This window comes from Sinohyriopsis cumingii, chromosome 15 (assembly GCF_028554795.1).
Source record: "Sinohyriopsis cumingii isolate HCF-2022 chromosome 15, ASM2855479v2, whole genome shotgun sequence".
NCBI lineage: Eukaryota > Metazoa > Mollusca > Bivalvia > Unionida > Unionidae > Sinohyriopsis > Sinohyriopsis cumingii.
In genome coordinates this window covers 44,799,856-44,816,010 of record NC_142975.1, presented here as the reverse complement: position 1 = coordinate 44,816,010, position 16,155 = coordinate 44,799,856, and the positions used below count along the sequence as shown (strand labels likewise).

General features: G+C 38.5%; 1 protein-coding gene across 2 annotated transcripts in view; it reads left to right on the top strand.

The window, feature by feature from the left end:
• Nucleotides 1-15,883, top strand: part of LOC149781718 (uncharacterized) — a 41,094-nt gene extending 25,211 nt beyond the window's left edge. The window contains exons 1-3 of one of the 2 annotated variants that reach the window (XR_016414773.1): nucleotides 10,844-10,979; nucleotides 12,932-13,104; nucleotides 15,752-15,883. The gene's annotated coding sequence lies outside the window, so the exon portion shown is untranslated. Of the gene's footprint in view, nucleotides 1-10,843; nucleotides 10,980-12,931; nucleotides 13,105-15,751 lie in introns of those variants that run through there. The other variant, XR_016414774.1, reaches the window with a different exon arrangement.
• The last annotated feature ends 272 nt before the right edge of the window (nucleotides 15,884-16,155 follow it).

Here is a 16,155-nt window from a genome sequence, read left to right as displayed (position 1 = left end):
GGAGGATTTGTGCACCTGTTGTTAGGACCCTTGGTGAAAGGAATTTTGGGAACAATTATCTCAGGACTCGCGCCTCGCAAGGCGGTCCAAGATGGGATTCCATAGTTGGCAAAACAACGCACCCCTCACTAAACTCCCAATCCTCATCTGACCGCGATGTCCCAGTTATAATACGAATTGAAAACGTTGATGGGTCGCAGTGATTTGTTAGGAACGGAAAAATCGCAACGACACGGTCAAGTATGGCAGAATATTCAACTCTTTCACTAGAAAGCTTTATTCGAAACAGCTCGACCAACTATGAAAGATTTTAAGGCCCTCATGAAAGCTTTATCACCACCAACATTCAGTGACCAAGAGAGATGCAGTCCTACATGTACTTGAGAAAGAATAGGCACGAGAAATCTTTCAAACACTGTCAGCGGCTTCTATCCCTGGCGAGATTGCAGCGTCTTTGTTGATCTCTTCAACCACCCTTCAACGAGGAGAACTCAAAACTTGAGTTATAAAGATGATGTCAATTTATCCTTCAAAAGAAGTGAAAAAAGGAAGTAGGGAAACCAGAGGTGAATACCAAAGCCATCCCATTACCACCACCCTTGCCGTCTACTTCCGAGGCACGTCGGACACGTAAATCCGTTTCCAAACCTCCATTTCGCCCCATCCAAATTAGCAACAGCGAAGAGTGGGTGACTTATTAAATAATTAAGAAGGTGTTTGCCAGTATTTACTACCATAAATCCCATCTTGCAGGTTAGAGAGGAGTTCATAAATTGTATCGTGCTTCCGAAACCCGCCTGAAAAGTCTCCGTTTACCTTAAGTGCAACCATGGTTAATAGAACAAGCCAAGTGCACCTCAAACAAACCAACTCGACGAACATTATCCAAGCCGAATTTGCCAATATCTCTCGTCCAACCACTTACAATCGTGGCTACAAATATTTGTATCCTGTCATCGACGTTTTTTCCAAATGTTCATGGGTGGTATCTTTTTTACTTCCAAATCGAACACTGAGTTAGTTCGAGCCTTAAAGCGGTCGTTGCCCTCTTCGTAGCCTAAATGGGCGTACTCAGTCTCACACTCTTCAATATCATGATTAATGACCTGGATGAAAATATAATCACAAATATAGATATATCACAATTCACAGATGATAGTGGCATCTAGTGAGCAGGCAACCCGACAAAAACCAAATAATAATTAGTGAAATCTAGTGAAGCCTTGATAACACAGTGAGATGGGCTGTCAAATGGGGATTCAAAATGTCACATACAAAATCAGTATCGATCATCTTCTCCTCAACATTTAACAACAATCTAATATATTCAAAACTATTCATTCAAAATAATCCTATCAAATATGTAAAGGTACTAAGATTCCTAGACATGTATTATGATGAACACCTACATTGGGGCCACCATATCCAATACCTGTTAAATAGCTGTAATAAAGACCTACACCTACTTAAAAACCTAAAATGAACCACATGGGGATCCAATCAAGAAACCCTAATAACTATACAGAGAGGTCTCCTCAGATCAAAACTAGACTATGGATGTCAGGTATATAACTCAGCTAAATAAAAATACCTTAAAACACTTGACGCAATACAAAGAAAAACACTGGCTATTTGTACATGCACCCTCCCATCAACGTCGTTAGACGAAATGCAAATACTCACTGGAAAACTGCCCGAGCAACGAAGGCGCCATGAGATCATTTTAAGGCATGCAGCATGATTATCAATCCACCCAATTAAGCAACCCACCAGAATAGCCATACAAAAGTGTGGTAAACAGTTCAGCCGTAAACTAGTTCAAAATATCCCAGGATGGAAATTAATACGTCAACTCCTAATACAATTACCAATCAATGACTATTAGGTAGAACCTATGGAATACCCTTACCAGGCCCCCAGGATAGCGTTTAAACTAATGACAAACACCAAAGTAACGGAACTTGGTAACAACGTTGATCAAAACTAATGATAAAATCAGCTATTATAATGGGAATACTGAAAACTTACTCCAGTTTTTTTCAAAATCTATCCTGACGGCTCTAAAATAACTACACCACCCAGAACATCAGCGGCTGAGGTAATACCAGATTTAAACACTCAAATGCGAGACAGACTTCCTTACCACTGTTCCACCTTCAGAACAGAATTCTGGACAATAATTGAAGCACTTTAAATGGATTAAAAATAATAGCATAAACAAATCTGTAATCATATGTGACTCGCCCAGTATCATAGTATCAATCCAATCAAAAAGCACTGCCTCTAGTGAACATTTCCTAACAAAAACATACCTACTGCTAAAGGAACTTAATAACAACAAAAAAGTAGCCTTTATGTGGATACCATCTCACATATGAATTTTAGGAAACCAACGAGCTGATCAGGCCGCCTAACAAAAAGTAAAATATCCAAACCCTGCACCCAAAAAGTACCGTGTAACTAAAAATAAATAGCATTATCAGAGCATACATCAATAACAAATTGCAGGAAAAATGGAATCAAATTGTCAAAGGACGAAACTCTTTACCGTCCTAAACAAAACAGACAGAGCCATCAAACCACCCAAAGAAAGTAGCCCTCACACAATCACATCCGGAAAAACAAAGTTAGATAGCAGTTTCGGAAAGCACTTAGGATACAAACCAGCCAACATAAACTGCTTCCATTGCAAAATTCCGAAAGAGATGCAACATATTTTTAACATCTGCCCCAGTGCCCCCCCCTCCCAAAAAAAATGGATGCCCAATCACATATCCTGCATTGTCAGGAAACAAAACCCTAATCTTAATAGTACATAACAGAATACAATACATTTTACTAGGGAAACATGATTAATAAACAAACTCGAAGACACTCCCAATAAATAGGGTCTAAAAATAAAATAGGCTTAATATAAGATCAACCCTCTAGATGGATGACATCGATACGTCGAAGAGACCTGATTACTCAGCGAAGACGTCCGTCTAGATCAAAGTTTAACCCATACCTTTTTAATATTAGGTATTGAGAGAAACAATTAGGGATGAAACCAAGCTTATCCCATTACCATTAAATAATCAAATAGGTTATGATGAAAAAATAGAAAAATAGTGACAGCAGGTTATAGAAATCAGGACGGCGGAACGTGACACCCTTATCGGTGACCGGCCGAAAACATTCATACAATCTATATCGCAAGTTTGCGTACTTGGGCAACCGCCGCGTGGTTTCACCGGCGAGAGTCCTGGTAGCCACCACCGGAGGGGTGGCACGCCGAGCCATCTGACACACATATCAAACACAAACAGCAAGGTAGGAAAATAAATATTTCTGCTCCAAAACGCTACATCTGTAGCCCGAAGTGACTGCTATAAATTAGGCAAGGTTTGAAATTCCAGGATAAGAAGAACATAAAATAAGAACCCATAAGATCGTCCAAACACACAGGACTATCGGGCCGAGCCGCACAAGGTGGCACAACACAACAAGAAAAAAACATTCTTAGGAAAATAAGCCCCCAATTTAACTTAGATAAGGTGGACTAAACACCAGATATCATAAGGCTCAGCAGCACAATGCGACAACTAAAATATCCAACTTCAAAATCTAAAGCTAGTATAAGATCCCAAATGCAGTCACATATAAGGTAGTGTTAAGCTTAGGACAATCTAGGCCAGCCATACAAGATGGCAAACTTAGATCAATAATATAAGATAGATATCCATGAAACCATTTCATTTTCTCTAATTCTCTCAAAAACAGCACAGAGGCTATTTTATTCTAAATTTCGTCAAAGACGACAACCTTTAGGCCATGAACCCTCGAATATCTAGGCACCATCCTGTGACCTTGTGCCGACCTGACCTCTTCCGCCATTGCCTCTGACAGACTCAGCAATTATCAGCACGCAGTGCACGCATAAATAATCAAAGTATGACATATCCTTAAACGAATTTACTTTAGATTCATACATGGGCGTGTGTTGGGTCTATTCCTACTCATGTACTCATTGCAGTTGATACGGACTTGAATCATCAGTGTGTGTTGGGTCTATTCCCATTCATAAAAGCATACCTTATTGGTTGAATGGGACAATTACTCCCAGGACCTATCAGCTAAATCATCAGCACTCTTTGAGTGCTGAAATACGTGGGGGGGAAGGTGTGGCACTGATTAATTCCCCCAAGATCAAATTACAAGCCTGTCGTGCAGGCATTAACAGTCGCACATGCCCTAGCGGACGAACGCAACTTTAATCCAGCTAAGTAAGAAAGTAAGTACAGCATTGCTTTTAATATGGCACAAACAAATATAAGTAAGACAGAGGCCCAGGTTTCCTAGAGGTGGAAGAAAGCAGCATCAACATTTCGAGCAACCCATGTAGACCCAGTTCGTGAGCAGCCCACTCTGACTACGACCCAACAAGAACACAATCTCAACGAGCCAACCGAGCCACATAGAGTAAATTCCCCCAATTAAAGAAGTAGAAGTTCATCTGGGGCCCTGCCAAAGGTCTTGACTGCCCAGGAAAAATCGGACCACGTTTAAAATAAAAACGAAACAACAACAACAACAATTACAGGAGACATTTGCGAGCCTTTTATCCCTAACTCAAAAAATAAGAAAAAACACCACTAAAATGGCAGAATACCAACCGTGAGATTCAAATGGAAAGTATCATGGCTACCGTCAGAAAACATTCCCGAAGAAACACAACCAGACTTGAATCAGATTTGGAAATCTCGTCTTCTTCTAACGACGAAGGTCAGGGATAACAAGAGACTGAAGAAATAGAAGACGAAAAGGAAATAGATCGGGAAATGGTGGAAGAGGAAGAGGAGTTTGACCCCCATGAAGCAAAGGTTGTTAGTTGTGAGACAATGAGAAGCGCTGAGGACTCAAAAAGTGCAGGTCATTACATTAGCGCTGTCAAGTACCTTGTCTGGAGAAGCCTAAAATCCAGGAAGCCATGGCCCCACCAATGGCAGTATGGAGTTAGATTCCTCTCCCAATTCTACCATCAGGCTTTGCAACAACATCCTCTATCCAGTCTGGTGGAAGCTGCTGAATAATTATCAAAAATATATGGATTTGAGGCATTCTCTGTACAGACCAGCGAAGAAACTCGAGTGCAAAAAAGAAGATGACCGCTGAAGAACCTTCAATCTGCCATCATAAAAAAAAAAACTTTTTAGGACTTTCAAAATGCCTCATTCTTTCATTTTAGCTTTGAATCCCAATTCGATTAAACCACAATATTGATCTGATACTTTATCCAACGTTCAAAAATAAATATGATACCTGATATTTGACGAAACTTTTTCTGTCGCTTAAACAAATTAGATACGAAAGGTTAGTGTATCGCATTACGTACACTATGTGCTCCTTAATTTGGTTCGTTAGGACATAGGAAAAGTGCATTCTATATTAATATTGCGCGACTCTAATTACATTTGTGACTAACACATAATTGGTTATAAGGAATCACCATAATTATATAACTGGGGAAAATTTTATATATAATAGGTCATGGCGTTTCATGCACGTTTCGGCTGGCGTTTGGTCTCTCCCTGCGGGTCCCTCTCTTCCCTGCCAACTCAGAAATTAAAAGAGGAGTGTGAGGGCCGATTCTCACTTGTCTATAAATCAGGTGCCCCGACGAGCGTGTAAGCACGGAACCGGGTGACGTCATAAGAGCAGTGCCCAATCCAGAGAGACGTCTTATCCTATAGTAAACATTTATTTACATTGCGTGTGTGTTTGGCCCATTCCCACTCATGATAAAAGTGGCACAAGACCTGATAGAAGAGATCTTTAGAGAAGATATCAGAAATGAGTAAGAGGAGTGAACAGAGCAATACTGACTTCAGAAACGAAGAGAGAGCAGCAGCAGCAGCAAAAGACAGACATAGGTTTTGTGGACTGTCATGTGGACACGAAGGAGTTTTCTTCTTCTTCCTCAGAAGCATGCCCTATCCCGTCGGTAAGCCTGCAGTGAGACGGAACGTAATCCCAGGCGTTGAGAGATTGTCAAAACTCTTAACCAGCAAAATAGCCCTTTTCATGACTACCACAAACTTCTTGAAACGAGATAATACCCTATTGCCAAAATGTGTGTATTTGTGTTGGTATTTTAGTATGATTGTATGACAACAGATAGAAGTGTTCATATCAATACTTGATTTCCCTGACTTTGTAAGATAGTGTGTGTTTGTTTTATGGTTATATGTATGGATGGTAATAAATTGTGTTTGTATGAAAAGGGAGAAACGAGTGTTTCTTTGAGGTACACGTTGTCCATGTTTCGGTTGTGGTTTAGGTATTCTTAGTTTTTGTGTAAGGAGCTGTTTACCTTCATGTCCGTATTTCAGGTATATAAAGCGTATCGTTCGTCACTTTGGCTACAGTTGTCGCCTAAGAAAGCAGCGAGAAGCTCGAGCAGATTTAAGAAAGTCAGAGATGGAAGAAATTTTCCCACAACATGTGTTGAATGCAATTAGGGGGTTAAACCTCCAAAAGAGTACTTTACTGTTGCTAATATGGGAAGAAGATAGCATAATTAAATGGAAAGGTGTCAATAGACGAAATTGGAGAAATGCGCCCCCAAGAAGACCGACACAACAAAGACAAAATGGGGCACCGCAGAGGTGGCAAAACTTAACTTGCGAACTTCAAATACTCAACAAGTGACTCCCAGTGTCTGCACCGCAATGACTCCCGCCCACGGAATGATGTTAACAACAATTAAATCCTCTCCAACAATTCAACTAGATATAGGAAGAACAGTTGAAATCTCAACCAAACATGAAAAAGAGGCTTTCGAGAGGGTCATAGATGTGTATACATGTCATCAACTAAGTGTAACGGGGTCTATGGCAATAGAAGACACACAGAAAGGGGAAATAATTCCTTTACCAATACCAGCACCGTAGGAAATTATTAATTCAACCTTCTTAAGACGATGGGTAGTAGCAGCTTTGCCAGTCATAACCCGACAAGTGAACACGATTTCAATATCAACTCCAGTAATATCAGCATTGATACCTACGGCGGTACTACCTAAATCACCAAGTGGGATAATTGCTGAAAGTAAACCTACCAATCCTGGAAAACTCACAACAACAACAACTAAAACTAGTGATCCTACCAAAAAACAACCTACTACAAATTCAACAGATATAACTACAACCAAGTCGTCAGCAACTGTTGCCAGACCAAAAACCAGAACACCACAAGACAAAAGTAAATAACAGATACAAGTTACGAACAAAGAAACCAAAGCAAAAAGACACAAAACCCCAAACAAGACGCGGCCAAACTAAGACAGATCAAGTCACACACCAGCAGACAGACATGATAAACTATGTGGCCGACCAACTTGATGAATTGGGTCTTACAAATCTACTACCAAATGCATCTGCAACGACATACATTTCTGATGAACTTCGAACAATAAAAGACGCCCACCAAACATATCTACTACGATGGATCACTAGGGAGAAATTCATGCAGAAATATGAAGATGCAAAAAAATCCATCGTAGACATTATCACTCGAGGAGAACAGTTTTATCACTGCCCAATACCAATCCTGGCGATGCTGATAAATGAGCTTTTGAAATTCCACGGAGTGCCGTTAAACCAAAATTCCTAACTAGACGATCAAAGATTTGTAATGGTATCTCAGACCTATTTCATTTATTTTAAATAAGAAATATGCACACTATATGCTTCTGAAAATAATTTGAGATTGGTAAAATTGAAACTAATTTGGTGACTCTGATTGCAATTGTGGCTAAACAAAATCGGTAATAGGAAATACCCACTACATAGACAACTGCGTTGAATTTGACAACATCAATTCTGGCGTTTCATGTGCGTTCCGGCTGTCGTTTCCCGTCTCCTTCCTCGTCCCTCTCCTCGTTGCCTAATCGAACATTAAAAGACGAGTGTGTAACCGATTCCTACTCGTCTATAAATCAGGTGCCCCGACGAGCATGAAAGCACGGAACCAGGGTGACGTTATAAGAGCAGTATCCAAGCCAACGAGACGTTTTATTCTGCAATATACAGATATTTATCTACATTATTTACATTGAGTGTGTGTTGGGTCCATTACCACTCACGGTAGTCTTACAAACAGGCCGAATGAGATTTATTGCCCCACGACCTGTTGGCTGAGGTAAATAGTACTCACTGAGGTCATTATGCGCTGGGGGTGAGGCACTCTTTCCTCGCCCCGCGAAAAAATAATTAACCTCCGTATGGAGGTATTAACTGGTCGCGCATGCTTTATAGACGCGTGTGACGACTCTAATCCAAAGGTCCGTCAGTCAGTCTGGCTACCCATCGTTCACTGATCAGCTTCGAGAAATGAGCAGAATTACCAAATTGTTGAAACTCCAGATGCACCTGAAATATGCCTGTCGTCTCCTGGATGAGATAACAAAGGATGCAATAGAAAGAAAGTGTCAGGCTTGAAGAGGATGAGGAGAAGTAAAAGAAAGAATAGGAGAAGTAAAATAAAATAACAATTTTGCCTCAAATTATCCTGAGGCAAAGTTGTGAGGTCAAGCCAGCGGTGAGGAAACCACCACTACCACAAGACCAAGACCACCATCGATACCACCACACAGAACCGCTATCTCCCGTATAGAAAACTTGGAAGAAAAATTGGATAAGCAGCGGCAGGAATGGGAGCCTCAGTGTCAAACGACAACATCTGCAGGCACGCCGCAGAGAAAGACGGGAAAGTGAGAATTGGGATGATGAGGCCACCCACCCTCGTCCTCACTCCTAGCAACAAGAATCAATTGGGGCAATGATTGGAGTTGGCGTTGCGTATATGGTGCTCGACCTGGGAAGTCAATCATTGATAGGTACAACTGGAGATTAAAAATCTAGCACTTCTCAGGGCTAACCGAATCTCTAGAACAGTCTTATCAAGTTGCAAATAATATATATATATATATATATATATATATATATATATATATATATATATATATATATATATATATATATATATATATATATATATATATATATATATATATATATATATGTGTGTGTGTGTGTGTGTGTGTGTGTGTGTGTGTGTGCGTTTCCCTTAAGAAAATCCCTCTTCTTTGTACTAAAGGATGTTTGTTATGCGTGAATGTAGAGTAGTGTGACTATAAACACTGATTCACTTTGCCGGAGTGATATTATGTGTGTGCGTGTGTGTGTGTGTGTGTGTGTGTTCCCAGAATTAATCCAAGGTTTTAAGCAATCTCTCTCGTGAAATTAGTACGTCTATGTGTTTTTGATGCCGAAAGGAAAGTCTGAGTGACTCTGAAAAAAAAATATCAATTTGTGTCGTTAAATAAATCGTCAAAGGGATGTTGGTCTGAAAAACAGTTGAGGGATCTGGAACTGGAAAGAGATTCTGCTTCATAGTAGAGATAGATAGAGTATTGGGAAAGAACAATAAAACATAGCTCCATTCCCGTACCATGTAGTGGGAATTGAAGCAGACTCCCACGTTACTGTCAAGGTGGGGGGGAGGGAGTGAGAGAGGGACAGAGAAAACGAGAGACAGAGAGAAGGAAATTAAATACAGTAACTCAGACATGTCACCAACAGTGATTTGGAAGGGACAGGAAGCAACCAGGCTATGTTGACATGTCATCAAGTTGAATTCAATCATTCACTCCCTTATATGAAGAAATTTGTCTTAACAGAACGTTCCAATTGTATTGCGCCTAATTTTTTCATTCTATTTCTAATAAATAGAAAGTGTATAATACAAATGTCATGTCCTATTTGATTTGGTTTATATAATTGATTAAATTGGTAGTAATGCTCTGTTCACTTCCTGTTGTTCTATTCTATGTCTTCGTTTATATCTCTATTACTCCATAGATTAATTTCATATTTTATATTATTGTTTGCTCGATCCCGGCACTAAAACCGTAGTTGATCATCTTCTAGATGATGATTAAGGGGGGTGGGGTGATCATATTATGTCACCCATCCACGTCCCATAACTTGATGGAGGTACACAAATATACGAGTGATCTGATAATTGCATGAGTTTTATTTCTAATGTTCTCAGATCCCAACTGAAAGAGTAGAAACGAACATAAAACATACCTTGTCTAGTAACTGTTAAATTTTCTGTTCCTAAAATATTCTTTTATTCCGGCAAGATATTTGCTTCACATCAATATTCATCTTTAAAATTTCTCCTCTCTTGTCGCTGTAATAAGTGTTGCTTAATTTTAATTTTCGGTGTTCTCGAATACTAGTACGCGATGAAGAGAAAACAACATGTGAATATTCTAATATCCTTATAAAGCATTAAAAGACACCCACCTGGAACTGTTTAAATGCTCACTTATCACATGCATACTTAGGTGTTTAGGCTCGCTTTACTTCTACACGAAACAGAGAGCATGTTTATAATCTGGGGTACTGGTCGTGATCGAGTTCGTTAAACATAAAAAATTGACTTGGAACATAGTCAATGAAACTAATCGAAGAAAACAATTGCTACTATATACTTGCTCAAAAACATTTTATTAGCAATAAATCAAACTGTCACTTTGTACCACTGAATGCAAAGAAAGAAAAGAAACATTTGCTGAATTTTCTTGTCAAAATACATTTTATTTAAGAAAAAAATATTAATTTAACTTTGTTCTACAAAGAAGAAAATGTACGACGTTCATTACAACACAGCCTACCATTTATCAAATTGCCCTTCAAATAAACAATAAAACATATTATCACAGTGGTTCAAAGCAGACCGCATTGCGGTTTTATTTTTAAACTTATAAACTATAAAAGAGTTCGAAATATTCGACAAATCAGTAGACTGAGTAAGACTTCCATACGTAAACAAGGCTAATCTGTGTAGAAAACTTCGCAAAATGTCGAAGCTGCTGCTTTTATTGGTCTTTGTCTCAGCTTTGGCAGTTTTCATCGCTCCATCGGATGGTAAGTACATATAATTAATACATACATGCATTACAATCCAGCGTTATTCATTTAATGGTTCAGATAATCAGCAAAGTTGATCATGCTAATTAGATTTAAAGAAGGAATTATAAATTTAGGCGCATATAATTTGTTTAAATCATGTATGGTATTTCAGATAATTGTAGATTTAATTAGCAGTAATATTTATAGATCAATCAAAAAGCCCAATAAATCTTGTGATCTTGTCAAACATTAATTAGAAGATGAATACAATTATATTTTACTTAAATCTAATAGATGTATTTCTATTGATGTGAGAAAAGTAAATTAACTTCCCTGAAGGAATGACGTGACTTAAATAGGAAACGGTGAAGGTAAGCCGGTAAGACATTCATTGACTGTACGGCGGTACCGGAAAGATGGGGTTGGTCTGCCGGTGCCGTACCGTTAAGAGTTAAAATCTGTACAAAGGCTCTCTGATCATGAAATTTAAACCCTATTACTTCCTATATATGTCCATGTTGTAACCGCTTCTAAAAAAGAATGGCAAGCAAACAGTTTAAAAGTCTTAAATATTGTACAATGTCACTTTCAACAAGTTATGAAATCTTTTGAATATTTGTGAAAAATGGGCAGATTATTTTGTTTGTAGACTCATAAAGAGCAAACATAAGAAAAACATTTATAGACTGTCTTACTAAACCCGAAGACAGCACAACGAGTTTCGGTTTTATCCAGCCAGTATGAGTTAAAAAAATACAAGTAAAGGAACAAAACAGAGGAAAATACTGCTGGTATTGCCATAAAAAAAAATTTCGTCCATTTCATGGACTGAAATCTCTCTCTCTCTGTCTGTCTCTCTCTCTCTCTCTCTCACACACACACACACACACACAAACACACACACACACACACATTACAGCAGTGTTTAAAAACTGAGCTACATTTAAATGCAGAACAATTATAATATTTAAGGCAGTATGCAGAGTAAACGTGTCATTTCTAGCAACAGGTGAATTTCTATCTGTAGTGTTTTCATATGTAAGTAAGCCCACCAAATTTATTACATAAAAGTATGCAGCCACAACCTTGAGCAATAAGTAACTCTGTTCAGGTCTAGCCGACAGTAGGTAGTACCATCTAAGGAGAACGTTCTGTTAAGCAATCGAATTGGGCAGCATATCGCTACAGAATCCGTGTCTGGCTGAAGTTGAATAGCTAAGGAGCAGACAAGGTCAATTGTTTGCAGCTAATTAGTGACCTTTTATTTATAAAATACTGATGTGCTGCACGATATCCGACTGACTACCCATATTAATTGACCATGTACAGGAAATGGAAAAAGAAATTGATATCATTGATACAAATAAATGCATTTCCTGTACATTATGTGTGACGGGTAGATCAAAATCTTATTCTAGTCAATCATTCTCTAGAATAATCTGATAGCGGCAGTCCACAATTGTTGTGCACAGAGTTGTTTTTACATCTTTTTGCCGGGAACACCAGACTTTTACTGTAGTGTACGTTCATTGTATGAAGCGGAAAAAGACAGTCCAAAAAGGAAAACCTGTTTTAATTCGAGAAATAAGCAACAACGATATCCACTCGTACAAAAAAAAATCCCAATTTAAATAAAGAAGATAAAATCGTCCGAACACGTGCATGTTTACACGAACCGTTGGGAAAGTTCTTTTTCTTCAGAACTTCCGTGGCTCTGCGTGTAAGCAATCCTAACCTGAGTTTGTTACACAAACGACCCTAAATGCTAAACAACTTGAAGTGGACGATAAGGCTTATTTGCCATGACTATCGCACTGAATTGGTATTAGTCGAAAACTACACACTTATACTAGTTGAAAGTTAGTTTTGGAAACTAATGTCGTCTTATATGATCAATGCAATAAGTATCTCTCGTGATACGTTCCTTTCTGCCGATAAAGATGCTTCGTTTCTTGTTACATTTACAGGTTATGGCTACTCGCGGCATCATCACCATCATCATCGCCATTGCATTTGCGTACCAGACAGGTTTGCTTGTCCCTGGCAATATCCCATATTTGCGGGCAGATGCCCACATTGTCCACCTCATCTTCTAAAGTGCGGCTGGGTGCACTGCTGCAGAAGATGGTGACATTAAAATGTATGTAGTCTTTCTCTGTTTCTGCCTCTGTCTCTCTGTCAGTTTCTATTTCTGTGTTGTTGTGGTTGTTGTAGGGTTTGACGCCATTTTTCAGCACACATGGCGGCCAGTATTAATGGTGCAGGAAGAACCCGGAAAAACCAGGAAAGAACCACCGACCCACGAGAAGCTACTGGCAAGCTTTTTCACATACCCACATTGGCTGAATCCAAGACTCGAACCGGCGCAGAATGAGGTGAGATGGCAGTGATCCGTAACGGAGAGCGCTTTAGACCACTCGGCCACTCAGGGCCCCTTCTGAGTTGTACTGTTGCTCATATGATGTGACAAGATTCATTCTCTATTATTTCTTTCTCGAGTACGACCCCGTTCAGAAGTTTATGTTCACAATTCAGAATGTTTTAAGCATGTTTTAGTACTTTAGATTATATATTATTTTAAGCTTGCTTCATGAATTGTATTGTAATAGTAGAAATAGTAGCAGTTTTCATATTTGTCGTTTATATGCTTCATAGACAGTCATGTTACCGATCTTCCCAGACAATCCTTCAGACTTCTCCTACGCACATTATGTGTCTATGGACAGCATTTGCAACCGTCACTCTACGATTCAAAATGATATATTTAATAATGATAATACCAAACTGCATATGAAGCCTTCCTTTGGAAATCATGCATTTTGCACGTGTGTGTGTGTGTTTGTGTGTGTGTGTGTGTGTGTGTGAAAACGTTCATGCGTCTGGTGTTACCCTTGATGAGAATATATATTTTGACGGGGACTCATTTATATAAAAACTTTCTTTCAAATATAACATCTTGGCTACAAGTCGCATTAATGTTTGTTTACTTTATTGAATTTATCTTAATACTGTACAGGTAACTATATTAATCATGCATATTGCCATTGCAATAAAAATTAAATATTAATCATACAGTAGCTCAATATTTAATTGGTAGCATGTTTAGTTGTGTACCCTGTGGCTGACTAATTTTTCAAGGACTGAATTATCATTAGGTATTAGTGAATTATGTTACACTGGATCGTCTGATGAATGAGTAAATTTAAAGGGAAAATTAAAATAATTTATGTCACATTCTATATCTAGTATGTATGTCAGAAGCAGGGTGGAGACAAAATTCGTCCGCAATTTCAATACTGTCCGAGACCCTCGTGATACAGCGCACCGATTCTAATCGCAAATGGATGATAATAAATTTGGTTAAAATAAAATCATTCGATACAGCAAAATGCAACCAGATGTCGAACGTAGCTTAAATGAAATATTATAGTTCATTCGCGTTTTGTGCGTCAGTTTCTTACTGTAAAATTGCTCTGTTATTCTCGTCTAATGACTTTATCATCAGTATTATATTAGTTAACACAGATGAATTTCGTCGTTATGACGCAACAAAATAAGTCACACACATAACTATAGCACCGTTATCGTTTTTGCCTACACCGAATTATTTTTCAATGTACCAAAATGTGCATTGACATCTTCATTGTGCCCGGAATATATAAAGACATTTTCTAGATGCCAACATACAACATGCACACAAAGAATCAGAGCAACATGGACACCAACTATTTTGTTCATGCTCTCATTTGGTTAATTGGGCCCAAAACTCCACTTCTCGAGTTAAGGTTCCTCCGATAGCGCAAGGTTATACAGGGTTTCAAAAATAAAGTCTAGAGAGATTTTAGGATCAATCAGGAAGATATAGCGATACAAATTTGAAAGCCTTATAGTTTGTGAAAGGTTCCAAATGTATTCCATTCACTATTACAGTCCAATGTGCCCTTACACAGCAAATTCAAAAGAATGCAGCTGAGAGTATGATGGGCAAATCTAACGCTATTTTCACGCGATTACATTTTTAGGGGTAATTTTGCTATTTGTAATTTGCATCAATATTCGCAGTACACTGTAAAGCAATAATTATCATGTATTAGTCTTAGATAGAAATAGTTCACCTTCTGTATAAAACGTTTACATGAAGGTCTCGGCAATGTTCCATTTTATGTCGCCAAATTATGTTGCACTCGAGGAAATTACCTTCTCTGCATTGATGCATATGAAGGATTTTCTTAATTCCTCATTGTTTTATCACATAGCTATCTGGATCATACAACCATAGGAATCGCTCCGGTGGCCTAAGTGGTTAAAGCATTGATCTGGGATGTTCGAACATCGGTCGAGTCAAACCAAACACTTATACAAATGGTACTTGCAGTTGCCCTGCTTGGCGCTCAGCATTAGGAGATTAGTGTTAGGACTGGTCGGCCAGGTGTCAGGATAATATGACTGAGTGGAATATCATGCTACATGTCTGCAGCATGATGCCCCAATGCTAGCCATCACTATAAGCTGCCACATTACAGGCATGTTAGCGATAGGACTGATATATTGTTGAAGATATGTTACGAATCCAAATTTCACACAAGCACACACACACACATACTCATAGGAATGGGAAAAATATTTTCCCTCACTCTTTTCAGAGAGTCGGGATCATTTAACTTTGCTATGCATATAAATGTAACCTTTAAGTAGAACCTGACAGAGAAAAATATTGAAATGGATTGTCAGAACTAATCATTAATTAATTAGATTTTGCCTGGCATAATCATACTTTCTATCCACAGGATCTCACTGACATGGCGTTGGAACCGGATGAGCCGGCATTATAATGGACAAAGCAGCAAGCTACTCAACGAGACACCGGGTTACACGCATAATCAAATGATTACATGAGATGAATAAAGATATTATTATCAGCTGTGTTTTATTTATTTGCTCTAATCGGAGACGATTTTAATGGGTAGATATAAAGAAAAGAGGAAATACAGGAAGATGCAAATCAATAGATGAATACACGGGCGGATAAATAAGTAAATTTAATGAATGGATGAAGATCCTTTGATAGATAGAGATTTACAGGATATCACCCTCGAGTATCTGTCTGTCTTAATTATTTAATCATTGAAAGTATGCTTGCAGTTTGACTTGTTTTATACACATACATATAATTAGGTTGTTTTATTAACAA